Below are 5,709 nucleotides of genomic sequence, written 5' to 3'. Positions count from 1 at the left end.
CATTGCCTCTGGTGACTGTCAGTCTCAGGGTCCTGATTTCCCATTGACCCTTCCCCCTTCTATTGGGACTGGGAACTAGCCAACCAAAAAAACATCACTAAGATTTAGTACGGGGCCAACAGCCCCCTTACACAAGCCAGCCCCATGAGGGTCACCGACCTCCAGCAAAAGCAGTATAAACTGGTCCCATGGTGTAATGGTCAGCACTCAGGACTCTGAATCCTAAAATCTGAGTTTAAATCTCAGTAGGACCTCATGTTGGCTTGGGGTAAAGCCCTGGAGCTCACAGTGCTCACCTTCTCTGTCTCCAGTTGTACAAGAGTGAGTTGTTTCCCTTCTGCTGGGTGACTCATGCCCACTTGGTCCAGGTCTTTGGTCAGGATGGCTGCAGTTGGTTGGGGATCTTGAAATGGCCACCAATTCCTGTGGTTTGATCTGGTAGTTGGGATTCTTGCTGCTTCAGCTGATGCCTACAAGTTTAGCCCTTGTGCTTGCTGCCACACATTTCCTCTTGCCCACATGGAGCTTGAAGAAAGGAGTGGCAGGGCCAGGCTTCATAGTCAGGGCTACGCAGGAAGGAGGAAAAGTCCCAGGCTGGAGCCCAGCACACCTTTCCTCCTCTGGGCACCTAGAGCAGAGGAGGCTGGTGCTGACAGCTCCAAGGGAAGGCTTAAAAGCCACAGAGGAACCGAAGGTGGGGCAAGAGGAGGGGAGGACCATGCCTATGTGTGGCCAGCAGACAGCCACAAAGACACTTGGCCGGTCTGCTCCCAGCCACCTGGCATGCCAAATACCCACTGAAGGCCACCCACAGACCAGCATGTGGGGCAGCTGCTGTCACTCGGCAGCCAGTATCAGAAGATGGTAGGAAAGCAGGGCCAGCCCCCATGGTGGGGCCTCTGACTGTTCCCACTCGAGGTGCTCAGTTTTGCAGTGGAGCAGGAGATTTTTCCCCAAGAGGCTTTTCCCCAGCTGGTGGTGTGGAGGAAAAACATGGTAGACCTAAGTAGGCCCAAAACTTTGGTCAAGCTAACTGTGTATATGAAGCCTAAGAAGACAGTAAGAAAAATTCCATTGTTGGACAATTGCAGCAGCACAGCTTAAGAAATGTAACCCTAACAGCTAGAAATTAGGAAAGACCGTTAATCGCAAAAGAACAACCTGTCAATAACAGGAAAAGCTTGTTTTGTTATATTCCAAATAAGGGAAAACTACTGTTAAGGCTTGCATTATATGCCAAATAAGCGAAAGCTCCATTGGTGGAAGTGCGCTTGACCAATTGTGGTTTTCAGCTATATAAACTCCTGTATTTTCTGTTTACGCCAGAGCAGCTCTGGCTGACTCTCCCTGTATGCACATGCTTGAATAAAGCTGGCCTCAGTCTTGTTCTGAACCAAACACAACGAGTGGTTAATTTTCCACCACAGTGAACAGAGAAAGCAGAGAAACACCCAGCTCCCCAAGCGCTATTTAGCCCCCTCAAGCACAGGGACAGCCGCACATTTGGAGGAGGGAAACTGCTCTACACGCTAGCCTGGGCAGCTGCCCATTTACTTTGGCAAGTCAGGAATGGCAAAGGCTAGACTGGACGCACCTGGGCTCACGCCCTAGCCTTTGTGATGCCCAAACCCAACTCCTTCCTGGGGGTATAGCTGAAGCCAGAGCTTGGCCTGAGCAGCCAAGAAGAGGTTCCATTCCTGAAGAAAGCAGGACTTTCAACCAAAGCAAGCACAGCCACGAGTGGACTAAAATCCTGAATCATCTGATGCACAGGGAGATGCCTTATCCATCTGATCACATGATGAGGGAGTCTAAGCACTTCTTTAGAAAAGGCGGACACTGTGTTTCTCGGGTCATCTAGGGAGGGGGCAGAGACTCTCTGGGCACAAGAAATGGAGTTCCCAGCCAGATGTGAGACTTAATTCTATGGAGGCAGGTGCAGGACTTGGACAGGGAGGCTTAGGCCTGGGGGATTGGGATGCAGCGGATGGGCTGGCTGTCTAGGTGCAGAGATTTAGTCGCACTGAGGCACAGGAGGGAGGAGGAGGAGGAATCCCGCTGAAAGGCAGTGGCTTCGGAGAAAAAGAGGAGGGGTTCCTGGGACTTTTTTTTGCCTCTCTTTTGCCTGCTGGCTTACTTCTTGTGGTGAAAGGGATCAACCCTGTCAGCAAGCCTGGATAGCTCAGGTGGTAGAGCATCAGGCTCTTAATCTGAGGGTCCAGGATTCAAGCCCCTGTCCAGGCACTCAGCTTTTAAGTTGCCTTGTGTGCCAGGAGCCAAATGGTTCCTTGTGGTGTCCAGAGCCAGACAGGGATTCCCAGAAGCTGTGGCCATTTCCTGGAAAGACCCCTTTCTCCTGCTGAGTCCTTGAGAAGCAGGATAGAAGCCCACGTCTGCAGGAGCAGGCCCAGAAAGCACCAGTCTCTGTTTTGCTGTGGGGCCAGGTGTTGGGAAAGCCAAGGGGAGGGAGAGAGGAGAAGAGAGAGGGAGGGATGTGAGCTGGATTTACTCTGAGTCCTGCAGCTGGGCTGCAGCAAGGCCTAGGAGGCAGCCTGCTTGGTTGACCTGCTGGCCCAAAGTCACTTTGGCGGTGTTGGTCTTTACCCAGGAATGCTGAAGGGTGGGCCTGAGGGAGGGAGACTCAATCGTCCTCCCTATTGATCAGGGCTGGAGAGGAGGCTGTAAGAGTGGCCAGGTTGATGAGCTGGGCCTTCTAGAGTTTGGGGAGGGTGGAGTTGACTTGGGCATTGTGCTGGCAAAATGCCTCAGGGTGCTGGAGGGAGGAGGAGACCAGGGCTAGGGCTGGGAAGAGATAGAGAGAGAGCAGCAGGTTTCCTCTATTGTTTCCTGCTCTCTTTTTCTTGACTAGTTCCTCCTCTGTATGAACTTGCTCTTTTTCTTCATAAGCCTGGCGAGCTCAGTTGGTAAAGCCTCAGACTTTTAATCTGAGGGTCGAGGGTTCAAGTCCCTGGTCAGCTGTTGAACTATTCTCCAAGATCATAAAAGTCTCTCTCTTTGGTGTCCTTCTTGATGTTTTTTTTCTCTTCATAATTTTGCTTTCCTAAGAAGGGCCTTTTGTGTGTGAGATTGAAGGGGAAACTTCCTGACATCCCCTCTGTCTTCACAGGCTGGAGGAATAAAGGCCTCTGGGCATATAGCAGGTTCCTCCCAGATGGCTGGTTCCATCTTACATGGTGGAGGTGGAAGCTCTATCTCCTTGCCTCTGTTTCTGCCTCCATGTGTCTGTGCTTATCTGGCTGGGGGTGTGGGGAATGTTTGGAGCTTTTGCTTGATATTGAGGGCTCCTTCCTACACCAGAGTGATGTGGGCTCCGTGGAGAGCCAGAAAGAATTGCCCCGTCAGCGTTTGGTGCTCACCCAGAGCTTGGCTTCCCTTCAAGGAAGTGGTGAGGATGGCGAGGTTCAGGCTCCCCAGTTGGAGAGGGGTGCAGGCAAGGATTTCCCTACACCTCTCCTGAATTTCCCCAACTTCTTCCCATCCAGGTTTGTGAACTCATTACATACAGTATTGCCAATGTAGTGATTGTTTGGACTTTTGTATTGAAATTGAAATAGAAATATTACTACATACTTTAAAAGCATATAAAGTGTATGAAAAAATACGTGTATCTGAAAAAGTATAATAGATTTGGAAAGTATGAACATAGACTAGCTTCCTTATAGAGCTGTTGTTTTTTATGACCATGTCAGAGCATTCATGTTGGTGATGTTGGCCAACCTAATAAGTTCAAATGATGATTTGTAAGCAAAGTCTAAATGAGCTCTCCCTGACAGCTAGTGATGAGCTGGGGGCTGTGGGGAAAGGCTTCAGGACCGGATTGTATTTACATTCACACCTAATCTACCAAGGTATCCAGCAAAGAGAGCTGCGTTGCCCAAGTGATAGATTTTGGCTGGGGTTGGGTTACAAATCACTTGGATGCGTGGGGTTGTGGGGGGTAATGAAATGTTGTTCTTATTGTCTGAGTAAAGGGCAGTAGAACTGTCCTTAGCTTGTGCTGACTGAGGGCATCAGGAGAGAGGGTGGGGACAGGTGTTTAGCTTGATGGTCTGCCTGAGTCACAAGTACTAGTTGACCTGCCCCTCTCCACTGATTAAAGACAGAGCTGATTAGACTCCATAGAGAGTCTTTGTTCTGTTAAGATTTTGGCTGGGGTTGGGTTACAAACCACTTGAATGCGGGGTGGGGGGGGCAGGGGGTAATGAAATGTTGTTGTTATTACTGTATGAGTAAAGGGCAGTAGAACAGTAGACCATTAGGCTGTGCTGATGTTATACAGACAACACTACACAGGATCATTTCAGGGAACAAGAAAAGTTGTCACGTTTATTATAACACAATTTGATTTATGACCTGTCAGGGTTCCTTCCCCACTCTGAACTCTAGGGTACAGATCATAGAACCATAGAATATCAGGGTTGGAAGGGACCTCAGTAGGTCATCTAGTCCAACCCCTTGCTCAAAAGCAGGACCCATCCCCAATTAAATCATCCCAGCCAGGGCTTTGTCAAGCCTGACCTTAAAAACTTCTAAGGAAGGAGATTCCACCACCTCCCTAGGCAACGCATTCCAGTGTTTCACCACCCTCCTAGTGAAAAAGTTTTTCCTAATATCCAACCTAAACCTCCCTCATTGCAACTTGATGTGTGGACCTGAAAACCTCCTAAGCTTACTTTTACCAGCTTAGGTTAAAACTTCCCCAAGGTACAAATTAATTTTACCTTTGCCCTTGGAATTTCCACTGCCACCACCAAAATTTAACTGGGTTTACTGGGAAACGTAGTTGGACACGTCTTTCCCCCCCCAAATCCACCCAACCCTTGCACCCCACTTCCTGGGGAAGGTTTGATAAAAATCCTCACCAATTTGAATAGGTAACAACACACCCAAACCCTTGGATCTTAGAACAATGAAAAAGCATTCAGTTTTCTTACAAGAAGACTTTTAATAGAAGCAAAGGAATCACCTCTGTAAAATCAGGATAGTAGATACCTTACAGGGTAATTAGATTCAAAACATAGAGAATCCCTAGAGGGAAAACCTTAAGTTACCAAAAAGACACACAGACAGGAATAGTCATTCTATTCAGCACAGCTCTTCTCTCAGCCATTTAAAGAAATCATAATCTAACACATAGCTAGCTAGATTACTTACTAAGTTCGAAGACTCCATTCCTGTTCTGTCCCCAGCAAAAGCATTATACAGACAGACCCAGACCCTTTGTTTTTCTCCCTCCTCCCAGCTTTAGAATGTCTCTTGTCTCCTCATTGGTCATTTTGGTCAGGTGTCAGCGAGGTTACCTTTAGCTTCTTAACCCTTTACAGGCGAGAGGATTTTTCCTCTGGCCAGGAGGGATTTTGAAGGGGTTTACCCTTCCCTTTATATTTATGACACCCTATAACTAGCTAAGTGATGAAAACACACAGTAAAAATACACTGTGATAAAAAATAGACTGTACTCTCAAAGTGTAGGCTTTACAGGCAGGCCTGAATATCTCTATTCTAACAAGGATAGTTTGGGAAATTAGCCTTTGCTGACAAGGTTTGTCTCTGTTCCTATTTCACCTTCCGATGTCAAGTGGAGTGCCCCAGGGGTCGGTCCTGGGGCCGGTTTTGTTCAATATCTTCATAAATGATCTGGAGGATGGTGTGGATTGCACTCTCAGCAAATTTGCGGATGATACTAAA

The 5,709-nt window shown here is 48.1% G+C and overlaps 1 non-coding gene across 1 annotated transcript; it reads left to right on the top strand.

Moving 5' to 3' along the window:
- Window positions 1-2,171: 2,171 nt before the first annotated feature.
- On the top strand, window positions 2,172-2,244 carry TRNAK-CUU (transfer RNA lysine (anticodon CUU)). The gene has a single exon. It is a non-coding gene; the product is annotated as a tRNA-Lys (tRNA).
- The last annotated feature ends 3,465 nt before the right edge of the window (window positions 2,245-5,709 follow it).

The sequence above is a fragment of the Lepidochelys kempii genome, chromosome 22 (genome assembly GCF_965140265.1).
Source record: "Lepidochelys kempii isolate rLepKem1 chromosome 22, rLepKem1.hap2, whole genome shotgun sequence".
Lineage (NCBI taxonomy): Eukaryota > Metazoa > Chordata > Testudines > Cheloniidae > Lepidochelys > Lepidochelys kempii.
This window is presented reverse-complemented; position numbering and strand designations above follow the sequence as displayed.